This window comes from Psammomys obesus, unplaced genomic scaffold, assembly GCF_907164565.1.
Source record: "Psammomys obesus unplaced genomic scaffold, mPsaObe1.curated_primary_1811, whole genome shotgun sequence".
Taxonomy (NCBI): domain Eukaryota; kingdom Metazoa; phylum Chordata; class Mammalia; order Rodentia; family Muridae; genus Psammomys; species Psammomys obesus.
Window position 1 is genome coordinate 3850851 of NW_026586662.1, and position 26874 is coordinate 3877724.

The window sequence follows — 26874 nt, forward strand, 5'->3', positions numbered from 1 at the left end:
AAAGAATGCAGTGGCCATTCTGCCATTCTTGGCTATATAGAAACAGGCTGAATTCCACATCCCCCTGCCTCAACTTACCAAGGTTAGGAACAGGCTTGTGATGTAATCTGGCTCACATTCATAATGTTGACCAAGAAGAGATGATGGAAGCCCGTGTCTGTAGTCCAATTTCTTGGAAGACTGAGTCAGGAATATCCCTAGAATCCAGATATTTGATACAATCCTAGGCAGCAAAATTGACACTGAAAAAAAACAAACAAAGCACCTTTGGGAGCAAGATAAACAGAACCAGATTCTCCTCTCATGTACTTTAGGGTAGGGCTGATGGTGGCCAGCCACAGCCTGGTTTTGACATCTTTTTTGTTATTGTATGATGAAATCTTCTTGAGGCTGAAAGACACTCCTGGGATTTTACAAATATTTTCACAATACTTCATAACAGCACTGTATTGGAGATGCCAAAGCTAACTCTCTATCAACAGTCTATGAACAAATCTCCATCAAATTAATGTCTAAGGCAATTAGTACCAAGAACAATATTGAAGTCTAGTTTTTATATAGTCTCTAGAGAAGTCCAGGATGGAATGCATATAAAAACAGCTTAGCCAAAGCATCAGCAAAGCAAAGAACAGCAAATTTCATTTTCAATATGAGGCACCGTGCTTGCTAAGGAAATTCCAACTTTTAAAAAAATTTAAAAAATAAGTTATTCCACATTTTACTTTAAGATATGTAGAACAGGTTGTCTCTTGCCAAAGAGACTGATAAATGAAAATTAGAATAAATGTGATCTAGACCTTCAGGAGGAAAAACATAGACTCCCAAATTCAGCAAAATGAGTCATTATCTTTATATTGGCTAACTCGTTTTCATACTGTTTTTAAAATATATTGTGACACCAAAGTTTTTATTTATGTACTACTGACCTCTGTTTAGACAAAATAATTATCATAACCAATCAAATAAAATAATAGCTTAAAATGCACTTATTAAATTCTACCCAAAGGCTTGATAAATTAAATGTTTTGTTTAGATGGGTGAGAATCATTACCAAAGGCATAATGTCCCCAAAATAAAGTTACTTTCGCTATTGTGTTTATTTTCTTCTTTGTTTCTACTATAGTGTGGCATTCTGTCTTTAAGAAAGTATTTGAAACCCACCCAGCCATGGACTTCCTATGACATCATGACTCACTAATGTAACAAAAAGACATAGTTCCAGTCAACAGAACAATACTGACACAACAATCTATTGGCTATTTAACAGCTTGTTAAGCTTTTAAATAATTCATGTTCTATAAGAGTCAATTAAATTAATAGGATATCAGCATCATAAGCTTGGAGATCATGCCTGCATTTTCAATGGTATGTTAAAAGCAATGTTTCCCAGAACACAGTAAGTATTCTGTCTGTTAAATAAGAAAGCATACCAAACCAACTATTTTTCTTCCCCTTTATAAAATGAATAAAGTGTAATTAATAAAATAAAAAATGCAAAAAAATAAAAATGTAACTAATAATAAAAATTAATAAAAAAACAAGAAAAAATTCTACTTCATTTAATGAAAACTTCGATTCACTTTTCCAAATTTGCCTCACTATATTTTCATTGCCACCATAGATACATATAGAAATTAATGTTTTCAACTTTTTTATAACTCAAGTATTCCCTTTCAATAATGACAATGTCTTGTACAGTATGAAACACACTATATTTTTGAATAAATTAAACTTGTACCTAAAGGGGTAAAATGTCTTTCCCTAAATTACTCAGCTATTAAGTGAAAAGATTAGAAATGATATATTTGTCATACTGTCTCTTCTACTGCTTTGTTGGGCATGGAAATCATATTATATTCCCTTATTGATATACACTTATATATGTCATATGTCCTTAGACCACAAGGTTCAAGCCTAGAACTGTGAGGAGGAGAAGACTAAATTCAAATATGGGAAATGACCTAAAGTCCAGACACTCCTCTCCCTGTTACTGAGATGGAGGACAAGGCCCACTTCCCAGAGAGACTGTGAAAGAACAGTCCAAATTGGAGAATTGCTGCTGATCCCCTGTTGGTCACCTATTTCATGTCTTTCATTTCACAGATGAAAAAAAAAAAAAAAAAGAAGAAGAAGAAGTCTAATGAGCTGCTATGAAATTGGTTTAAATATCCAGATTTCTAAATAAGGAAATAGTGCATTGTGTTATACCTATATTAGGAAGAAGTTATAAAAGCCTGAGAGGATTGACTACAGCAGTAAGAATGGGTTTTTGGAGAGATGCTAGCCTACATGAAGAACTGGAATGGGAAAGTACTCATTCTCATGCAAACGCTGCCCACATAGCACTTACCTGCCAGGCTTCTGGATATGTTATTATTGTTTAGCACATTTTACATTTCGTGATTATGTGCACACCATCTCTGCCACTCTCGCCTCACCTCTTTTCCTGCCTTAACGAGAGTGCATTTCATTTCACAGGTGTGAGAAGTTCGTTTGTGTCACAGCCGCAGAACCTAAGCGCAACACAAGAATAGCACACGTCTATGGACCTGGAATCCGCCAACTAGCTGGCTTCACATGCTGCCAAAGAAAGAAGATTGAAGCCATGTGTTAAGTTGTCTCCTCCAGAAGCCTTTGGAACACAAGCCTGAGCATCTGAATAACTATCTCACACGCCCCAGATCAGCAGTGTCAAGCACAACATAGAACAAGAGATGAGGAGTTGTGAGCAGCACACTAACTTAAGAATAACCCTCCTTCAAACAGGTGTTGAAAACTGAGTAACAGGAATTCCCCAGCGGATGATAGGGGGCATATATCACACCAATGCCCACGAAAGCTCACAAAATAAATTCAAGTAGTTCTATTTGTGTCATCGCTTGAGGATTTCCTCGTCCAGGGAAGGTTGATGCAAATGAGATTTGGGTGTATTAATCTACTTGAGTTCTTACATCTTTTCAGTCACTTGTCACAATTGTGGGAACTCAGGCCACACACAAAGTCTCTTCTTTGTAATACCACCCTGTAAATGCCCCAAAGAAACAACTTCAGCACTGTTCCTGAGACTTAGGCTCAAAACTCTTCACCCAAAATAGACACCTCACACCCCTCACAGAACACATTCTGGGTGGCTGTAAAATTGTGGTTTCACACAACCTCAGGAACATTTCTTTTTAAAAAAAAATTGTTATATTTTGGCCAAAGAGAATTTTCATCTGAGCTGGGACTGAATAGACTTCTGGGAAGTTTATGTGGTCTGTGTCAATCATAAAACACACCGCAATTTTGCTGTAGGCATTTTACATCCAGCTATGAGCTACAGTGATGTTCATCTGAGTTTTACATTAAGATTTTCAAGTAGTCAGGATGCAACTGTAAGCAATTTTACAAGACATGTTTAAATTTTAAATCTGTTCTTGAGGATTTTTAGACAATATCATCTACTGTTACTTAAAGAATAATTTTTATTCTCAAAAATCTGATCAACAATTTAGAGACCCTTTTAGAATATATTCTTTTTTAATTTAATTTTATTTTATTAATTAAACTTTATTCACTTTGTATCCCTCCATAAGCCTCTCCCTCCTCCCTTTCCGGTCCCACCCTTTCTTCCCCTTCTTCACGCATGCCCCTCCCCAAGTCCACTGATAAGGGAGGTCCTCCTCTCCTTCCTTCTGATCTTAGTCTATCAGATCTCATCAGGAGTGGCTGCATTGTCTTCTTCTGTGGCCTGGTAAGGCTGCTCCCCCCTAAGGGGGAGGTGATCAAAGAGCAGGCCAATCAAAATATATTCTTAAAAGCTGGACGTCATCTTGAGACAAGATTAAATGAATATAAATGCAACCTTCTAAATCCAAATTTGAAATTTAAGGTGAATTCTATATTTAAGGTATTTCCTATAACTTGTGTTCAGGTTTTTCAGGGAATAAGCAAATTATCTTATAGAGATTTTCTTCCACCAACAAAAAATTGAGATTTAATGTGGTATTATTTTATAATTTCAGTCAAATATTTGTTTATTCAATAGTAATTTTTGAAATGCAAAAGTACTATAGATATTTGTATTAATTTAAGGAGCCAAAGTATAATGATATAAAATCACATGTCATAGTGCTGCAAAGATAACCAGCATTTACATTTTATTTCATATCCTTTTGATTCTTTGATGAATATTTATGCACCTGCTATTTTTGAGAAAATTCCAAGAAAATACTGAGGGCATAATATTTTATAATTATTTTTAGTTGAATAATTCATGGTGAACCTTATCCTGTCATTAGCTATTCTACAACACAATTTCATTGGCAAAATAATATTCCATTACATGGAAAATAATAGTTCGTTGTATGGAAAATAATATTCCATTTTATGGAAATATAAACTATGTCTAACCTGATGTAAATTAGCATTAGGAAGTCATATCTGATGCTTAATGATGCTGCCGTGAATACCTTTGCATAAATATCTCTCTATTTTATCTGATACTGCTCTCAAGTACAAGTTGAGATAGAGATCTCTAGGTTAATAAACAATATTTAGTTTATTTAATTATCAAAACGTCCCACAGGAAAACTTTCATATATATGCAATTGTTCTTTCCCCCATCTTCTTCCGCTATGTCAAACGGTGAAATGATACTACCATCATTGTGAGCGTTTCTTGGTGGTTGAAGGGTAGATTGTGTAAGGACTGACTCCTGTTCTGTGAGTGACCATAGCTGACCTTCTAATTTCGGAACTCTACCAAGTCACACTGCCAACCTATCCTCCTAGACTATCTGGAATCTAATCCAATAATCCTACCTTTTCTTCTTTCTGGATAGAATTCTTACTAAGCATCAAAGGGAAGGTCCTTAGTATTTTTAATGAGGTCACCCAGTTCTCGGAACTCAGATATTTCCTACCTTCAACACCTGCTTACTTCCCCTGATGTAGTAAAAGGGTGGTGAACTCTGAGTTTGCTATTAGCAAGGGAGAGCATATCAAACAACATACTTGTCTATACTCTGCCAAGTCTTAAAGGAGAATGATTCTTTTTCTGAAGTGACAATCGAACCCCTAATAATTTTTATAAGGCAGTACTTTGGAAGTATTGGGGGAAAGCCCCTTAACCACCCTAGACACAACGCTCTTCTGCCATATCAAGCTTTCCTGCATTGTATTCTCTTTCCTGCTGACATAATTATCTTCTTATGAGGAAGTAATTGAAATTGTTGATTTGTCCTTTAGTCACTATTGTCTCAGTTCTATACCCAAAGGTACTTTTTATACAATTCTTCCTTTCTAGACCTGTCTTGGTGGCTTTATGTGGTTTATTGCTTTCAGTCTGATTATGGGCTTTTAAATTGCATATGAGGGCCCAGAAAACAAGAAGTAATTCAACTGGATCCAGACAATGGGAGAGTAAGTAGATACAGTGGATCTTTTCACTTCAACCTGATGTAATCTGTGGGATTATACTTGGGTTAGTATTAGGCAAATAAAAATATAAGACACCAGTCCAATTTTAACATCACTTAAGCAATGAATGATTTTTAGCAAAAGGATATACCAAATACTCTATGAGACATTGCATTATTAGAAATCTATCCACTGCTTATCTGGAATTCAGTATAAGCTTCGGTTTTGAGATCTGGCTGGCCTCGTATGGTTGAGGAGACCCTAGGCAGGTGACACTGCTGGCCTGAGTCAAGAATTCAAACTGTCTTATCTGTGTCTCCCATGCTCTGCCTGACCCGGAGCCTGGTTTCACATACCAGGGGAAGAATTTTTACAGTACACTACAGTGTATGGCCCAAGATCCCCTAAAGCTTTCAGGCATTATCAGCTCTACTCCAGGAGATGCTGATAAACATTGAAACCAGACTCTAGGATGGATTTGGAAAGAATGTAGATCATCCTGTCTGTGGAATGGAACAGAATTATGCTTTATTTGTAAGGACAACACCGGCTGACATCAAAGAAAGAAAAAAGAAATGTATTTCCACTGAGCAAATAGCACAAAAACACTTTATTGTTTTATAGCACATGAACTACACTTACAGTGCTAATACATACATTAGTGAATATTGTTATCATACATAGTTTATACAAATAAGCACGACTATGCACAGATACATAACAGTGCTCTAATAAAAATTAAAATGATTGATTCTGCATTTTTCTGGATGGTAGTATTAATGTGGAATATCTTTAGACATTTGAAATGTTCTAATTTTTCAGCCCAAGCCTCCAAAAGGCTATTGCTAGCATTCCCACTATCAATAAAGAAGTTTATTTATACAGATAATATAACGCTTGAAATAGTCTGTTTTCCCTAAATTCTCAAAACCATCCAACACATTTTCAAATGTGTTTCTTTTCAAACCATACTCAAAATACGCTCAAACTTGACTCTATTAGTCAAAACACTTTCTGTTCCAAGTCTTAGATAACCAACTCAAAATAATTGCATTTGGGGAAAAAAAAGAAAATGAAAATATATCGGTTTAAGTAACTGAAAAATCCAAGGATGATTCTGACTTTAGACATAGCTACATTGTCACTCTGAGTTTTTATCATGCCCTAGAGAGTGAATTTGCAAGCCAGAATAATATCTATTGGTGATTTTGGTAGATTAACATTCAATTGTGTGTGTGAGAAAGAGAGAGATTTTTTTCCTTGAGCTTCAAGTTAAATTTATAAGTCTTTGTACTTCATTTATCATAAATCATTCACAACTAAGATTTACTGTATAGCTATTCATTTATTCTCTTAAATATTTTAAACTATTCTTTCATATGGAATAAATTTGATTTGCTTTTAATATATACCCAAATGTCTAAAGCTGGCAGCAAGAAGGGAAACTGGGGAGGGACATCTCTTGGTCAAGCTGGAGGCCTGCTAAGGGGTAGTAGGCTCCTGGGAGGATGTGGGTGTGATTTTAGCTGAGATGCCTAACAGGAGAGAACATGGGGACTGAAGTGACCACCTCCTAGTCAGGCAGGACTAGTGGAGGGAGGGGATCAGCAACCGGCTGACAAGACTTATCCAAGGGTTACCATGCCTGCAAGAAGTGTAGGGATAGCGAGGGAACAAAGGTAGAGGGAAGGTCTCAACAATAATTGACCAATCTGAGACCCACCCACGGTAGAGGGCCAGCCCCTGACACTAATAATGATGTTCTGCTGTGCTTTCAGACAGGAGCCTAACTTGACTGTCCTCTAGGAGGCTCCAGCCAGCAGCAGGTCAAGACAGATGCTGAGACTTGGCAGCCAACCATGGGACAGAACTCTGGGGATCCTGCTGAAAGTGTTGGGGGAAAGATGGAAGCATCTGGAGGAGAAGGGTTCCTCACAGGAAAACCAACCAGAGACAACTAACCCAGTCACATAGAGGCTTTCAGAGACTATGACATCAATGGGCAGCTTGGTATTCATGTGGGGAGCCTGGTGAGTGAGGAGGGTGCTGTTTGTAGCATAGACTCTATTTCCTGCTTTTGGATTGCTTCACCCTGGCGGGGCAGTCTTGCCTGGGCCTCAGGAGATGAGAATGTGCTGCCTTCAGATGTGACTTGATGTGGTGATGAGGGTTAATACAGGAGGAGGGGGATTCCCCCTTTCTGGGGAGAAAGGGAAAGGGGAGGTGGGGAGGAGGTTGGGAGATGATGGGGAGGGAGGGGAGCACCCTCGAGATGCAAAGTAAATAAACTAATATAAAATTAAAAAATAATGAAATAAATAAATCTTTAAAAAATAAAAACAATAATTTTAAACTATTCTTTCACATGGAATAAATTTAATTTGCTTTTAAAATAGATACAAGTGTCTACAGAAGTCTGTGTTACTTCAGTAATTGTCATAAAGCTCTAATATAAATGTGAGGTAAGCTTTGGGATTTCCTATTTTTACTAATATTATTTTAAAATTCTACAAAATTAGAATGAAAATTCACAAGTTTAAACAATTTATTTAATTTGTAACTACTCTTATTGCTCTGATGGGATAAAATTGTCCATAGGTTCCTTTAAAAGGTCAAATGTCTGAAGTCTGGACAGATCGTTTTCACCACAATGCTAGTAGCACCATGGGTTTTATTTATTTCATTATTCTGTAATTAATCCTCAGGGTGTGACTTTTCATTCTTCTCAGAGTGAAATATGTGTGGTGTCAAAGAGTCAGCTGACTTCCTGGCTGGGTTTGCTTCCAAACTGGGTTTGCTTGGGGATCAGAAGTCTTTCATTGTGACATCTGAAAGTGTCCACACCTATGGCAGTATCCCAGTTAGAGCTTCTATTCCTGTGACCAAAAGCAACTTGAGGAGCAGAGGATTTATTTATTTCATCTTACCATGTTCAGGGCATACTCTACCATTGAGATGGGTCGGCACAGAAAATTAGGCAGGAATCTGGAGGCAGAACTGAAGCAGAAACCATGGAAGAATGCTGCTCACTGGCTTGCTCCTCAAATATTGCTCAGAGTGCTTTCGTATACACTTCTCCAGGGAAGACATCACTCAAAATGGGCTAGGCCCACCAACATCAATCATTAATCAAGAATGCACCTCTCAGGCTTGCCTCCAGGCTGATCTTAGGAAGGCATTTTCTCAATTGAGGTTTCCCTTTATGAGATGACTCTGTTTCAAGATGACATGAAACAACCAGCATAGGTATTGGTTTTCATGCCACAGGGTTTGCTGATAACTTCAAAAGTTCACATCTTTTAATCAAGTCCTATCATTTCCACACTGCTATCTTATCCCAGCATACAAAATTTTTAAAGGTAAAATTCTATATTTTGAGTTCACAATGGAGCATGCAGATAGATGGTTGTAGATTTAGATATGTAGATACAATCTACATGTGTGGGTATTACTATAAATGTGTATATTATATTCATAAAACACACACACACACACCAATCATCTTGCATATTGAAATCATCCTGGATGCTTCAGCTCTATGGGACATTTGCAAGTCATCTGTGGGAGGTCTAAGGATAGCACCATGATGCGTGCTCAAAATCCAGGAAGCACCATTCCCACAGACTGTTCTGTGAATTGGACCTTCTACGACTTGAAACATAAGAGAACCTCTACAAAAAATGCTGAAGTCAGTGCATGAGACTCTTGTTATTCTTTTTTTTTTTCTAGTAAACTGTATTATTATATCTGATATAACATTTCAGAACAGGCAATGCTATAGGCACTGGAAATACTTGTAATAGCTTCTTCTCATTTTTTTTTTACTATTAATTACACTTTATTCATTTTGTATTCCCCCAAAAGCTTTTCCCTCCTCCCCTCCTGATCCCACCCTCCCTCCCCCTTCCTCATGCATGCGCCTCCTTAAGTCCACTGATAAGGGAGGTCCTCTTCTCCTTCCTTCTGATCTTAGTCTATCAGATTACCTCAGGAGTGGCTGCATTGTCATCTTCTGTGGCCTGGTAAGGCTGCTCCCCCCTCGGGGGGAGGTGATCAAAGAGCAGGCCAATCAGATTATGTCAGGGGCAGTCCCTCTTTCCTTTACTATGTAACCCACTTGGACACTGAACTATCATGTGCTACATCTGTGCAGGGGTTCTAGGTTATCTCCATGAATAGTCCTTGGTTGGAGTAAGAGTCTCTGGGAAGTTCCCTGTGTTTAAGTTTTCTGGTTCTGTTGCTCTCCTTGTGTGGTTCCCGTCTGGTTCTGTTGCTCTCCTTGTGTGTTCCCGTCCTCTCCAGCTCTTACTATTTCCCACTTCTTACATAAGATTCCATGCACTCTGCCCAACAGTTGGTGTTATTCTTTTACTATAATAAAATCTTACCTTGCTCTATATTCCCTTCTCTTCTAGTTTTAGATCTTTTAAAAGTAGTTTTTGGTTTTTTTGTTTTTTTTTAATCACCTCAGATTGTGCCTCTGAAGCATTGGGTATAAACTCTAAGGTCATTATGTCCACAAAGCATAGAACAAATGAAAGGCCAGGGATGATTTTCTTCAGAGACAGATCCATCTGTCAAAGGCTGGGCTTGGGCTCTTCCCAAATGTTAGTTTTGCTTTCTTCTCCTATTGTCCTCCTTCTATTGTTCCCTCTCTCATCCTTCTCCCTCTTCATCTCCTAGCTTGATTGAAAGGTACCTACTTCAGAACAGACAGAAGAGAGGGTAGACACAAAAAGCTGTAGGGTGATGTGTATTCCTTGGCATCACTTTCAGAGTTAGTATCTATTTTTTTTCCCCTGAATACCTGTGAGATTTGGGGCAGCATATTTAACCTCCCTGTGACTTAGGTTTCTTATTTATTAAATGAGGACTGTAAAAATTCTTCCAGCACACAGGTTTGTCAAGAATAATAATATATGCATAAAGTTGGAGCACAACAGCTATTCCCACAAAAGAATGTGAAGGGGTTGTGAATCAAATCTCTTCACTCTACAAGTTTCTTCCTTTTTTATTTTTCACATAGGAATCTCTAATCTGATTCCTCTCTCTCTCCAAAATTTGTTCTTCAAGATTATAAATGATTCCTTGAGATTTCCTAAGAATTTATTTTTTATTTTTTTAACTTTTTTTATTTTTTATTAATTACACTTTATTCATTTTGTATCCCCCATAAGCCCCTCCCTCCTCCCCTCCCGATCCCACCCTCCCTTCCGTTTCTGCATGCATGCCCCTCCCCAAGTCCACTGATAGGGGAGGTTCTCATCTCCTTTCTGATCTTAGTCTATCAGTTCTCGTCAAAAGTGGCTGCATTGTCCTCTACCATGGCCTGGTAGGGCTGCGAGTATGTCAAATGCTTTAAGTTAGTAAAATATTGTACTTTTTCTGATGGACTATATGAGCACTAAGTGAAAACTATGTTTGTTTCTCAGTTTCTCTCTTAACCCAGCTATCATACAAATAATAGAGACTCTTTTACATTTGCTTAATAAATGAGCTTAACAGCACAAGAACTGAACAGTTATTACTACATTCTTAATCCTCTAAACTAAACTGGTCCTCCCAACCCCACACACACAGGGTACATCCCAGAGATACTTGCACTTTGTAGCTTTCTTGTTCTAGCTCCTTCTCCTGGCGTAACTTGTGCCTCTCCCTTGGCTGAATTCCCTACTTCTTCCTCTAACTTCTCCTCCCATAGGTGCCAGGAAGTCCAGCTCCCTATTCTCTCACCTGCTCAGTGATTGAACATAAGCTGCAACCAGGAGACAATTGGGGAGTAGTGCTTATACAACACTGAGAAAGGAAATCCTCAGAACAAAAACTGCAAACAGATATGGGAGGTAAAGAAATCAGCGTTTGAATTACACAATAATCTTATGCCTACGGATACTCACCTGAATTAATTGGTTACAATAAAATTCAAGGAGGTCTTTTGAAATTGTAGAGCAATGAGGAATCTAGTAAGATGAAATATGATAAAATATTGTTATTCGGAAGAAAAAAACAGAGAGTATAGTACTGCCTATAAATTAAAGTTTGATGCATTCTAAAGTAGGAAAACTTTCACTCTCTACAAGAATATTCTACACATCTTTGTAGCTTGCTAGGAAAATTGACTCCAGAGTTGTTCATGCTGAGTCCATCTGCTCCATCTCTTCTAGTACATGCTCTCACCCATTCCTTCAAAGGTCCACCTGCAGTTGCAAGCCACTGATTACAAGTTTAGCATCGTATATCATGAGTTTTCCTATTGAAGGTCACCTTTTCTGCTTTAGAAAATAGATGTGTTACATAAAATTCCAAGTACTATAAACCTATGTAGCATCATTTTATTTCATCTTTACTACACACTCTCTTGAATAACTCAGTAGAAATATGATTGTTCTTATTTTTAGATGAGGTGTTTTGAATTCAATGAATATGGGTTTTTACAAGCATGCAGTAATAGAAATCCAAGGTTTAAACCGAATAACAATAAAATAAAATTGTTACTAACCACCTAATCTGAGTATTTCCTTATAGCATGGAAAAGAAAAGGAAAGCTTTCCCCTGGAAATATAGATGATAGTCTAAACTGAGGCACAGCCAAAAGGTACCAAGAAAAATATTCTACTTTGCCCAGCTCTTAAATAACTATAAATTTTGTAGCTTTGAATTGTCTCATATGGCTTTCTTGAGTGTTCCTAAAACCTAACGATTGTGCAACTATTAAGAAACTGTAGTTGCACAATTGATAGATATCAACTAGTAATGGGAGTAATTAAAAAAAAAAACAATTAGCACCAGGGTGCTATTTTGAATATTTGCCTTCTTCACAGAACTAGCACAGGCTGAGGACCAACCCATCTTTATAAATATCTCCATTGAACTAAAGGGTATTTTATAATAGTAATAGTGATCAGAAAAAGCATAAAAAGCTACCATTGAATTTTAGGGAAATCCAGGGTATAATTTGAGGGTATGGTTTGGCTAAATGGCTGGGTTGTTTCACCACAAGTGTGAACTAAGGAACACACATTTATCAAATGTGAAACAGTCAATGACTGCTTCTACTATGCACAAAGCCATTGTGGACTTCTCATGATCATGAGGTTATGATTGAATGTTCAGTTACCTTGTTTGGAACATAAATGAATGCCTTCCTTTATAAGCCACATGATATTTTTCAGCTGACATGTAAGGTTTCCCAGTGTGCCTAAGAAGAGAGCACAGAGAGAACCCTATAAATGCTATGTGGTTACCAATGTCCATTTTGACTCATTCTGGCACAAATTATATTTTGCAAAAGCCGATCGAAAGTCTTAAAGTTATTGTGCGGTGCACTACAGATTCTGGGTCCTAGGCAAAGTCATCTTCACTCAGGTTTTTTTTTTTTAACTACAGTTTTTTTTCTGTGTTTCAAAGTATCAAATCGAGCCCTTTGCAGATTCATAGCCTTGTTTTTTATTTATTTATTTATTTATTTATTTATTTATTTATTTATTTTAATATTAGTTACAGTTTGTTAACTTTGTATCCCTGCTGTATCCCACTCCATCTTTTCCTCCCAACCCCACCCTCCCTCCCTTATCTCCTCCCTGCCTATTTCCAAGTCCACTGATAGGGGAGAACCTCCTCCCCTTTCATCTGATACTGGTTTACCAGGTGTCTACAGGACTGCCTGCAAAGTCCTCCTTTGTGGCCTAGCAGTGCTGCTCCTCCCTCAGGGGAGGGAGAAGGAGGTCAAAGAGCCCGCCGCCACTAAGTTCATGTCAGAAACAGTCCCTGTTCCCCTTATTAGGGTACCCACTTGGATACTGAGCTACCAAGGGCATAGCCTTGTTTTAATGGGACTGTTTCTGTTGCAGAGAATACTGACACATCATGAAGACTTAATTGATTCTCTGCACCAGTCCCTCATGTCAATTAGAAGACTTAAGGTTCTTTTTATATATTTATGTCATTATTTCATTAATCCCCTGTTAGGTCCCCAAATCATAGAGGCTGTGTCTGATTTGTGACTATTTCACAGAACCTAGCACTGGTGTTAAACAGATGGATGGCAAGAGGTCAGAAGGTCTTCAGGGTACTGACTACAATCATAACATGTCTAAAACAGTCCACTCACCCAGGACAGCAATGGTGATGAGCTCCACAGGGGGAAATATTGTACAAGAAAACACAAGCCTGTGTGTACAGTGTCATTAACATTTCCAGCCTTCATGCTGTTTGCTCCATTTTTATTTTATATACTCCACACTGACAAATAGGGTGACTTTCTGAGTGTGGGTGTCTCTGGGAAAGGTGAGACTCGATCTTCTGAAAACCATAGCAGTGTTCATGGAGGAATAGTAATTTGGGATACCGTGGGAATAGAAAAATGAATGGGTCAACAGGGTTCCATGACTACAGGAAGAACAGGGTGGGGCTTTATGGTATCACTGACCTACTGCATGGAAAGTAAAAGGCATCCCAGGAGAAACTTTGTCTGAAATTGACAGAAGTGACCTCTGGCTTGTATTTCTCTCCTATAATGTGCACACACAGTGTGAACTAGAGGAACCTTCCAGCTTCCGCATGCTCCTGTATCAAATACAACTGGAGGAAAGCATGATAGAGTCATGTGTTTTACGTGTGTTTTATGCCTGTATGAGAGTGTCATATTCCCTGGAACTGGAATTACAGACAGTTGTGAGCTGCCATGTGGGTGCTGGGATTTGAATTGGTGTCCTCTGGAAGAGCAGTCAATGCTCTTAAACTCAGAGCCGTCTCTCGAGCCCCGTCTTTTTTATTAATTTATTTATTTAAACATTTTACAGCCTTACTGCAGACCCTCCCTTCTCTCCTCCCAGTCTCACCCCCACACTCCATCCTCCCATTCCATCTCGCCTTCTCCTCAAAGAAGGGGAGGGCTCCCCATGGGTACCAACTCACTCTGGCACGTCAGGTCACACTGGACTAAGTGTATCCTCTCCCACTGAGGCCAGACAAGGCATCAGAGAGAGAAAAGGGATCTGAAGGAAGGCAACAGTCAGAGACAGCCTCCCTCGATTGCTCCAGTTGTTAGATGATCTAAAAGAAGAACAGCTGCACATCTACTACATCTGAATAGGGGGTCTAGGTCCAGCCAATGCGTGTCCTGTGGTTGGTGGTTCAGTCTCTGGGAGGCCCCAAAATCCCAGGCTAGTTTACTCTGTAGGTCTTCTTTTGGTGTTCTTGATCCCTGCGGCTCCTTCAATCCTTCCTTCCACTTTTCCACTAGACTCCCTGAGCTCAGCTTATTGTTTGGCTGAGGGTCTCTGTATCTGTTTCCATCAGCTGCTGGATGAAGCCTCTCAGAAGACTGTTATGACGAGCTCCAGCCTGCAAGCACAGCAGGGTATCATTAATAGTGTCAGGGATTGGCTCTCTCCCATGGGGTGGATCTCAAGTTGGGCCAGTCATTAGTTGGCTATCCCCTCAATTTCTGTTCTGTCTTTATTCCTACACATCTTCCAGGCAGGACAAATTTTGGATCAACAGTTTTATGGGTGGGTTGGTGTCCCCTTCCCTCCACTGGAAGTCCCACCTGGCTGCAGGAGGTAGCAACTTCTGGCTCCATACCCCCTGCTGCTAGGAGTCTCATCTAGGGTCACCCCCATAGAGTCCTAGGAGCCTCCTCTATCCCAAAGATGTCTTCCACCAATTACTGTTCTCTTTCACAGTCCTCCTTCCCCCACCCCACTCTCCCACACCTGCTTCTCTCCCCTGTTCCCCTCCCCATGCCCTCTCCCACCCAATTTCAGATGTCTATTTTATTTCCACTTTATAGTGCCACCACCTTAACCCTGGTGTTTCATTAACAACTTTAAACAACTCAGGGTAGCAGAGAGTGATTTCTCCTATGATTAATTGCTGTGTTAACTTAATTCACAAACAACGCTTTCAAAAGGCGTGAATACACACACAATAGTTTGCAGGCCTGTTTCTCAGGCTCATATTCAAAGCTGCCATAATTACACAAATTTTTATCTTTCTCTGCCTTTCTCCCTTTACAGGATACTCCTGCTGACAGAGAATCACAGAGTCTTCTAGGTCTGGCTGGACATATGCTCTTCAGACATACCTGTGTCCAAGTTTCACTATGGGTTTCCATTATTTCATACTGCATTTTCATTCCTTTCAAGTTTCTTTATTTTTAATTCCTTCAGTAAAGCACGTAATATTGTATTTCATAAAAAAAAAGTTAAACATAATAAAAGGAAAACTCTGAAGGTTGGGTAGCATCATGTATTACCTTTATAAGTTGCTGTATTAATTTTGATTAACTTTAACTAAAGAAACTGTATAAAACATCACCCAGGAAAAGCCACACATTAATCATTTCCTGTTTTACTTCTCCATCTAGCTAGTGAAGTATTTTAAAAAAATGAAGTATAGACATGCAATGTTAGACTACTGGTAATTTTAAATAATGTTAAAATAGTGACTAGAATTTTTTTCCATTAACACCAGTAAGCTTATGATTTTCAAGAAAAGTAAACCTGGGATAAATCTATAAGATGGTATTTTTCATAACTCTATTTTATTTGTATTCCGGAAGTTTATGATTGATATATAACCACAGAGTTTAAAAGTTGTGTTTTGTTTTGTTTGGTTTGGTTTGGTTTGGTTTGGTTTGGTTTGGTTTGGTTTGGTTTGGTTTGGTTTGGTTTGGTTTGGTTTGGTTTGGTTTCCAGAGCATGTGGGAATAGTCTGGACACGTCAAATAGAGTGAAGAGGAAGACACAGAGGGACACAATGACTCATGACTCATAAGAAGCTAAAAGTGCACTTGCCCGCCATCTCTGACCCAACTTCTCCAGAACTCTGGCCATATAAAAATGATTATGATGCTCACTAACCAGTCAACATGGAAACGACACTGTCATAGTCACATTTTAAGGGAAGACCAATCCAAAATGTCTTTGGTGCTAAAACAGCAAATTTCTATCACTCACCTATCTCAACTATGATACATAAAAGAGTGAATTAACCATGAATCAGAAGAGACTGTCATCTGTAAAATATGTGATATTAACAAAATTAAAAATGCCCCTTTATTACTTCCTGTTGATCTTGTTGAATGATATCTAGAACATGTGTCTAGAAAAACTTTGAGTGATATGAGAAGGATGGAAAATATATTATACTTGCAAATACAAGAGCTAAAACAACGTGTGTTTTAAAGTCAAAACTATTGCCGTCAACCTCCTTACCTAAACAGAGCGCTTCGTCCTCTTAGAAAATATGTAGCTGCACAATCTTACAGAAGATCACTGAAAAGGCAGCTATTGACAAAACTACCAAATTGAAATAATCTGTTCATGAATACTTAGTTGTGACTTCATGTCCAAGTTGCCAAATCTGCAGGGTGATTTTCAGTTGGGCTCATTGTTAGCATTTTTACTCATAATGAAAGAGAATCTGTCAAATGGAAAAATGGTATTTACCAGGTCATGCTGCTTTTCATACATAATGAAACCCGATTGCCTAAAGCAGAACCCCAGAAGAGGCCCTGTTCTCTTGCTTTTCCTTCCTCATGTCTCATGCATATGCTGGATCCCTGCATACAGCTCTCCCTGCTATCTATAAAAGTCCTGCTTTTTCCATCAGAGCAGCACCACCGAGCCTCCATCCCACCTCTCATTCTTACTCAATCATTTTTTTAACTTTTATTTAACTTTTATTAATTACACTTTATTCATTTTGTATCCCCCCTAAGCCCCTCCCTCCTACCCTCCCAGTCCCACCCTCCCTCCCCTTTCTGCATGCATGTCCCTCCCCAAGTCCACTGATAGGGGAGGTCCTCCTCTCCTTTTTGATCTTACTCTATCAGTTCTCATCAGAAGTGGCTGCATTGTCAGCCTAGGAGTGGTATGGATGGATCTTGAGGAAGCGCTATTCCTAGTTGTCTGAGAAAGCGCCAGGTTGATTTCCAGAGTGGTTGTACAAGTTTACATTCCCACCAGCAGTGGAGAAGGGTTCCCCTTTCTCCACAACCTCTCCAGCATGTGTTGTCACTTGAGTTTTTGATCTTGGCCATTCTGATGGGTATAAGGTGTAATCTCAGGGTTGTTTTGATTTGCATTTCCCTAATGGCTAATGAGGTTGAGCATTTCTTTAAGTGCTTCTCTGCCATTCAATATTCCTCTGCAGAGAATTCTCTGTTTTGCTCTGTTCCCCATTTTTTAAGTGGATTACTTGGTTTGCTGCTTTTCTGCTTCTTTAGTTCTTTATATATACTGGATATGAGTCCTCTGTCAGATAAAGGGTTGGTGATGATTCTTTCACAATCTGTAGGCAGTCGCTTTGTTTTGATGACGATGTCCTTTGCTTTACAGAAGCTTTTCAGTTTCATGAGGTCCCATTTATTGATTGTTGCTCTTAGAGCCTGTGCTGTTGGTGTTCTGTTCAGGAAGTTTTCTCCTGTACCAATGAGTTCTAGGGTATTCCCCACTTTTTTTCTAGCTGATTTAATGTGTCTGGTTTTATGTTGAGGTTTTTAATCCACTTGGACTTCAGTTTTGTGCAGGGTAATAAATATGGCTCTATTTTCATTTTTCTACATGTAGACATCCAGTTGGACCAGCACCATTTGTTGAAGATGCTGTCTTTTTTCCATTGTATGCTTTTGGCATCTTTGTCAAAAATCAGGTGTCCATAAGTGTGTGGGTTTATTTCTGGGTCTTCTGTTTGGTTCCATTGATCCACCATTCTGTTTCTATGCCAGTACCATGCAGTTTTTAAAACTGTTGCTTTATAGTACAACTTAAGATCAGGGACGGAGATACCTCCAGAAGATCTTTTATTGTAGAGGATTGTTTTAGCAATTCTGGGTTTTGTGTTATTCCATACGAAGTTGAGAATTTTTCTTTCCAGGTCTGTAAAGAATTGTGTTGGTAATTTGATGAGAATTGCATTGAATCTGTAGATTGCTTTTGGTAAGATGGTCATTTTTCCTATGTTAATCTTGCCAAGCCATGAGCATGGGAGATCTTTCCATCTTCTCATATCTTCTTCTAATTCTTCCTTCAGAGACTTGAAATTTTTTTCATACAAGTCTTTGACTTCCCTGGTTAGGGTTACTCCTAGGTACCTTATGTCATTTGTGGCTATTGTGAAGGGTGTTGTTTCCCTAATTTCTTTCTCAGCCATTTTCTCTTTTGTATACAGGAGGGCTATTGATTTTTTTTTTGAGTTAATTTTGTATCCGGCCACTTTGCTGAAGGTGTTTATCAGCTGTAGGTGTTCCCTGGTAGAGTTTTTGGGGTTACTAATGTATATTATCATATCATCTGCAAATAGTGATAATTTGACTTCTTCCTTTCCAATTTGTATCCCCTTGATCTCCTTCAACTGTCTTATTGCTCTAGCAAGGACTTCCAGAACTATGTTGAAGAGATATGGAGAGAGTGGGCAGCCTTGTCTTGTCCCTGATTTCAGTGGGATTGCTTTAAGTTTCTCTCCGTTCATTTGATCTTGGCTATAGACTTGCTGTATATCGCCTTTACTATATTTAGATATGTGCCTTGTATCCCTGATCTCTCCAATACTTTAAACATGAATGGATGTTGGATTTTGTCAAATGCTTTTCAGCATCTAGGGAGATTATCATGTAGTTTTTTTTCTTTCAGTTTGTTAATATGGTGGATCACATTGATGGATTTCCGTATATTGAACCACCCCTGCATATCTGGGATGGAGCCTACTTGGTCATGGTGGATGATATCTTTGATGTGTTCTTGTATTCTGTTTGTGAGTATTTTGTTGAATATTTTTGCATCAATGTTCATAAGGGAGATTGGCCTGAAATTCTCTTTTTTTGTTGGGTCTTTGTGAGGTTTAGATACCAAGGTGACTGTGGCTTCATAGAATGAGTTTGGTAATGTTCCTTCTGTTTCTATTTTGTGGAATAGTTTGAAGAGAACTGGAGTTAGCTCTTTTTTTAATGTCTGGTAGAATCCTGCATCGAAACCATCAGGTCCTGAGCTTTTTTTTGGATGGGAGACTTTCGATGACTGCTTCTATTTCCTTGAGGGTTATAGGACTATTTAATTGATTTACCTGATCCTGATTTAGCTTTGGTAAGTGGAATCGATCAAGAAAATTGTCCATTTCATTTAGATTTTCAAATTTTGTTGCATACAGACTTTTGAAGTAAGTCCTAATTATTGTTTGGATTTCCTCAGTGTCTGTAGTTATGTCCCCCTTTTCATTTCTGATTTTGTTGATTTGGGTGGTGTCTCCTTGCCTTTTAGTTAGCTTGGCTAAGGGTTTGTCGATCTTGTTGGTCTTCTCAAAGAACCAGCTCTTGGTTTCATTGATTCTTTGAATTGTTTTATTTGTTTCTAATTGATTGATTTCAGCCCTGAGTTTGATTATTTCCAGCGGTCAACTCCTTTTTGGTGTGTCTGTTTCTTCTTTTTCTAGGGTTTTTAAGTGAGCCATTAAGTTGCTTGAATGTGCTGTCGTGAATTTCTTCTTGAAGGCACTTAGTGCTGTGAACTTTCCTCTTAGCACTGCCTTCATTGTGTCCCACAAGTTTGGGTATGTTGTGTCTTCATTTTCATTGAGTTCTAGGAAGACTTTTATTTCTTTCTTTATTTCTTCCCTGACCCAGCTGTCATTTAGTAACAAGTTGTTCAGTTTCCATGTGTGTGTAGGCTTTTTGCTATTTCTGTTGTTATTGAAGTCCAGCTTTATTCCATGGTGATCAGACAGGATACAAGGGATTATTTCAATCTTCTTGCATCTGTTGAGGCTTGCTTTGTGACCAACTATGTTGTCTATTTTGGAGAAGGTTCCATGAGGTGCTGAGAAGAAGGTAAATTATTTTGTGTTTGGGTGTAAGGTTCTGTAAATGTCTGTTAGGTCCATTTGATTCATGACCTCTGTTAGAGATATTGTTTCTTTGTTTAATTTCTGTTTAGTTGACCTGTCCTTTGTTGAGAATGGGGTGTTGAAGTCTCCCACTATTAGTGTGTGGGGATCTATGTGTGGTTTAAGTTTTATCAATGTTTCTTTCACAAATGTGGGTGGCCTTGTATTTGGGGCATAGATGTTCAGGATTATGATGTCTTCTTGGTGGAATTTTCCCTTGATGAGTATGAAGTGACCTTCCCCATCTCTTTTGATTAATTTTGGTTGAAAGTCTATTTTATCAGGTATTAGAATGGCTACTTCTGCTAGCTTCTTGCATCCATTTGCTTGGAAAGCCGTCTTCCATCCCTTTACCCTCAGGTAATGTCGATCTTTGTGACTTAGGTTTGTTTCTTGTATACAATGTGAACTTTTCATGTAGAGAATATGAATGCAGCTGCAAAGACAGGCTTTGGTAATTATTTAGATTCTCAGTGGAATTATAAGAAATGGTGTTGTTGAAAACCCGAGTTTTATACCACTGCAAACTTTTAAGAGTCAAACTAGATGAGTTCAGATTATAAATTTGGAAGACTTCTTCTGAAAGGCATGCAACAATGTAACCATTCATGAATTGTTTTTCATTTGTTGAAAGCATTAAGAAGGAAACTATTACTTGAAATATTTAACAATGCTTTTCATATTTTAATGCTGCCTGGAGAAAATTTTATCAGTGAAGAAAAGCATCTTTTCCTCCTACTGAGTGTAAAATGATAGACTTTAAAGTTTTTCTTCTTTACAACAGCTGGAGATAGAAGCATATAGTTATCTCTTAACATACTTCAAAACATCGTTAATGTGGATTATATCTATTTGATTGCTAATATGTAAAAACAGATGCATCAACAGAATTTAGATATTGAAAAGAGTCTTAAATTATAGGTCAAATTAATATTGTAAGAAAAAAAAAAGGTCAGAAACTTCAAGTCTCAATAGAATTCCACCTGACTCCAAATTCATGATGATACAAAGTGACAGTGAAATCTACTTGAAGGCAAATATAAAACAATAGCTGTATGTTTTTTTTTTTATCAAGATATTCTGCACACTTAATCAGATGTTTTTGTACTACACAGGAAACTCAATGATCAAAACAGATGAAGAGGATAAGTAATTAGTAGATAATTTTAAAGATGGCCTGTTTTGATCCTTAGTTCATTGGACTGAATAGAACAGCTGTCTTTTGACTAACTTGAGAAGGTAAATTTTACTCCTCCTCTCAACAAATGACACAGCCCAACAGTTAATCAAAACTCAATTAAACCTATAACTCACATTCATACCATCATAATATAACCACCTAACTTCTTTTTTTAATTTTTAAAATTTTATTCATTTTATATCCCAATTGTAGTCCCCTCCTTTGTCTCCTCCAGTTCCCAACCTCCCGCCCTCTTCCCTCTATCACCCTTCCCTAGTCCTCAGAAAGGGGGAGCCCCCTGCCCTTATCAACTGGCCACAGACTATCTAACTTCTAACTTAATATCATTCTCCAAAATAAGCATGGTCTTAAAGGAGTATACACAATCAGACAGACTACGTAAATCTGTGGTTTCAGGCATAGCATAGTCTGCCTTGTCTGCTGGGAGGAAACACAACAGGCTTAACAAATAGAAGGTAAAGCATGATCCAGAGTTAAAGTGAGGAGTGTGGCAGAGCGTCCATCCAGACATGCCCCAGATCCAGGACAGCAATTCAACCACTAGTACCAGGTGGTTGAAAGTCCCCAAGCTTAGCTCTTCTGATATGGTGGCATGTGGGGACTGTTACCAGGCTCTTTGGTGCCTATCATCAGTAAATGTGACCATCCCCACTGGCGTTAAGGAAAGCAAAAGGACAAGATAAAAAAAAGTAGCAGTGGGAGGGAAAGAAATGAATGATTGAGGAGGAAAGCACATTCATTGAAGAAGCAAAGGAAGGGAAGTAGTTAGTCCTAACCTAGGAACTTCCAGGAGGTATGGGCAGTACATAGTTTTCCACTGTGCCTTCAAGAACACTTTTTTTCTTTTATTTGACAAGAACCAATTTCTAACTTCAATTCATGACTTGCCTACCTTGACATAACAGCTTTCAAGGGCAAGCACCCTAATGTGTTAAATTCACAGACTATCTCTACAATTTTGAGTTTCTCCTCTGAGTGACTAGAATAAGTAAACTGTTTGATTAACTAGAAAAAATTATTACCTTAGAGATGTCTCATAAACTGGTAACTGCTAGTATGAGGGCTCGAAGGGCCCCTCTGGAGGGGTACCAAATTCTTGGTGACCTTTGAACAGAGACCTATAGACAGAAACAAGCAAAGTAAGAGAATTAAGATACACTTCAAGCCAACTAACCAGGGCCCAGAGGAGCTTGCAAAGACTGAAGCACCAACCAGTGATCATGCATAGATTGGACTTAGGTCCCCTGAACAGATGTACCAGATGGGCAGCTTAGGCTTCATGTAGGTTTTCCAGTAAGGGGAGCAGAAGCTGTCTCTGACTTGGACTCTGTTGCCTGCTCTCTAATCAATCCTTCCTGGTGGGCTAGCCTCACCAGGCCACAGGTGCTGCTGAACTGGGATGGGTGGGTAGGGGGAGGCTCCCCTTATTTGAGGAATAGGGGAGGGGGGAGAAAGAAGGATTGGACCAGGAGGTGAGGTGGGAGGGGGTTAAGATCAGGATGTAAAGTGAATAAATGAATTATTTAAAGCAACAGCATCAAAAGATACACTTCAAGCAGAAATGACTGGATGAAGCAGGGAAAACTTTTGTCAACTCAGTCCCACTGTACAGTTTAAGCTTTAGACCCTGGGACTCACTCGCAGTGTGGGCTCTTCTGCCTGTGCTGCATCTGTCACATAGAGTCCTATACTAACTTCCTGTGTCTCTACCTAAGGATGTGTATATTAGCATTATGAAGAGTGATTGGTCTTCTTTAAAGACTCAAACACCTCTGCACCTCTACTAATGGGCTGGCTTAAGATAGCCTCAGCCTGGGGATTACCACCTTCTTCTTTCCCAGTTTGACTCTACCATATGCTAACTTTGGAAGGCTTGAGAGAGACCTCCTAAACAGCACATTTCATTCTATTCTTCTGTGTCTCTTTCTCTGCTATAACTCTGTATATGGGCAGTACAAATGTATTTCTAGAGTGCTTCTCAGTTTGTGTTTGGAAGGTTACCTGGGACTTCTGGGTGAGTGCCTCCATTTTGGTAGGCCATAGCTCTCCATCTGACTAAATTCTAATTTAGTCTAATTCTAATACTAAATCCCTTGCTAGTTTACCTTCTAATACCTGAGAAACCAAATTCAGCTCTGTCCTCATTCACTCAAAGCTATCATTTGATCATTTTATGAAATGAAGATATTAATTACAGTCCCTCACTTTCAGTTCATAGCAAGTTTTCATTTGTTTTCGTAGTTCCTCGTTATCTTTAATATCCAACAACCAGAACAGAAAATACATGGACTTTTAAAAAATTCTTCCTTTTGAGGTTTCCTGAAATGTGTCGAGCAGCTATATGATCACTTCACGGGGTTTCTTAGATGTTCAACTGTATTAGAGTCCTTTTCCTATTACATTCTTGGGCTCCTCTCGGATGCAGTTTGATGTTTTGCAGTTCCATGGATTCCCCATCCCATTTTGTGTGTGTGTATTCTTCTTGCATTTCAACATCAGTAAGATGAAGTAGACTTATCTAACTTAATTTACTTCTTTTCCTGATGTGAGGTATTTATTAGCAAATCTGTCTTCAGAATGCTTCCTCTTTGATAGCATTAGGTTTTTATTTTAAATTCTTTTCTAATTTTTATTTTACTTCAGTTTATTTACATTACATCCCAAGGGTGGCCCCTCTCTCCTCTCCTCTCAGTCTTTCCGAACCCTCTCTCCCTCACCCCTTTTCCCCCAGAAAAGAGGAGCAACCCTGCACCTGTATCAACCCTCCCCAAAACAACAACTCACATCCAGACTGAGCAAATCCTCATCCACTGAGGCAGAACAAGGCAGTGCTGCCAGGGAGAGGTGATCCAAAAGCAGACAATAGAGTACATGTTAGAAACAGCACCACCAATTCCTCCACTCGCCAGGGAACCCACATGAAGACCATGCAGGCACATACGTGCAGGGGACCTAAGTCCAGACCATGCATGCTCCTTAGTTGATGTACTAGTCATTGATTGGTCTGGGTTAGTTATCTCTGTTGGTCTTCTTCTGAGGTTAATATTCCCTCCAGGTCCTTCCATCTTTCCCCCAACAATTCCACAGGACCCCAGGGGCTCCTCCTCATGCTTGGCTGCAAGTCCCAACATCTGTGGCAATCCGCTACTGGCTAGAGCCTTCCAGACAATGGTCAAGTTAGGTCCCAGTCTGCAAGCACAACAGAGCACCATTAACTGGGTCAGGGGCTTTCTCTCTACTGTGGGATGGATCTCAAGTTGGGCCAGTCATGGGTTGTACATTCCCTCAATCTTTGTTCCCTCTTTATCCCTGCACTTCTCTGAGGCAGGGTAATTTTTGTTTTGTCAGTGGGTTATTTTTCTCCTCCCTCCACTAGTCCTGCCTGGCTAGAAAGCGCTCACTTCAGTCTTCATGTCCTGTTAGGAGTCTCAGCTAAAGTCACACCCATATCCTGCAAGGATCCTACCATGTCTCAGGCCTCCAGCTTGACAAAGAGTTGTACCCCCTCAGCATCCTTTCTTGTTCCCAGCCCTCTCACCTCCCACCCCCATTCTCCTCACATCTGATCCCCGCTCTTGTTTCCCTTTCTCATACTGTCTCCTGCCCCATTCCCTCTCTTCATCCACTTCTGCTGTGTATTCTATTTACCATTCCAAGCAACATTGATACCATCCCTTATGTCCTCCTTGTTACTTAGCTTCTTTGGGTCTATGGATTGTAGTATGGTTATCCTGTACTATAGGTCTAATATCTGCTTATAGGTGAGCACATGCTTTGTATGTCTTTCTGGGTCTGGGTTACCACATTCCAGATAATCTTTTCTAGTTCCATCCATTTCCCTGCAAATTCCCTGATTTTCTTATTTGTAATAGCTAAGTAGTATTCCATAGTATAAATGTACCACAATTTCTTCATCCATTCCTCTGCTGAGGGACAACTAGGTTGTTTCCAGATTCTGGCTGTTACAAATAAAGCCTCTATGAACACAGTTGAGCAAATGTCCTTGTTTTATGGTAGAGCCAAGGGTCTATTTCCAGGAGTGGTCTTGAGGCAGGGATATTGCCAATTTTCTGAGAAAGCACCAGATTGACTTCCAGAGAGGTTGTAGAAGTTTGCACTCCCACCAGCAATGGAGAGTTCCCCTTTCTCTACATCCTTGCCAGCATATGCTATCACTTGAGCTTTTGATCTTAGGCATTCTGACAGGTACAAGATGGAATCTTAGAGTCATTTTGATTTTTGTTTCTCTGATGGCTAAGGACATTGAGCATTTCTTTAAGTGTTTCTCAGCCATTCCCGTTTTCCCTATGGTGAATTCTTGGTTTAGTACTGTACACCATTTTAATTGGATTATTTGATTTGTTGGTGTTTAATTTCTTAAGTTCTTTGTATATTTTATATATCAGCCTTCTGTCTGCTGTAGGGTTGGTAAAAATCTTTTCCCAATCTGTAAGCTGCCATTTTGTTCTATTGACAGTATCGTTTGACTTACAGAAGCTTTTCAGTTTCATGAGATCCTATTTATTAGATGTTGATCTCAGAGCCTGTGTTGTTGGCGTTCTATTCAGGAAGTTGTCTCCTATGCCAATAAGTTCCAGACTTTTCCCTACTTTGTCTTCTGATAGATTTAGAGTCTCTGGTTTTATGTTGAAGTCTTTGAGCCACTTGGACTTGGTGATAAATACAGGTCTGTTTGCATTTTTCTACATGCAGACATCCAGTTAGACCATCATCATTTTTTTTTACAATACGTTCTTTTTTCCATTGCATGGTTTGAGCTTCATTGTTGAAAATCAAGTGCGTGTAGGAGTGTGGGTTCATTTCTGGGTCTTTGGTTCAGTTTCTTTGATCAACCTGTCTGTTTCTATGCCAATACAATGCAGTTTTTATTACTATTACTCTGTAGCATAGCTTGAAATCAGGGATGTTGATACCACCAGATGCCCTTTTATTGTACAGAATTGTTTTGGCTGTCCTGAGTCTTTTTTTTTTTCTTTTCATAAAAATGGTTTACAAATCATTTTTGGTTGCTTTTTCCAGGTCTGTAAAGAATTGCACTGGAATTTTGATGGGAATTGCATTGAATCTGACAATGGCTTTTAGCAGGATGGCCATTTTTACTATGTTAATCCAAAAGCAAGGGAAATCTTCCCGTCTTCTAAAATCTTCTTCGATTTCTTTCTTCAAAGACTTGAAATTCTTGTCATACAGATCTTTCACTTGCTTGGTTAGAGTTACACCAGGATATATTATTTGTGACTATTCTGAATGGTGTTGTTTCTCTAATTTCTTTCACAGCCCTTTTGTCGCTGGTATAAAAGAGGGCTACTGACTTTGTTGTGTTACTTTTGTATCCAGACACTTTGCTAAAAGTGTTTTTCAGCCATAGGA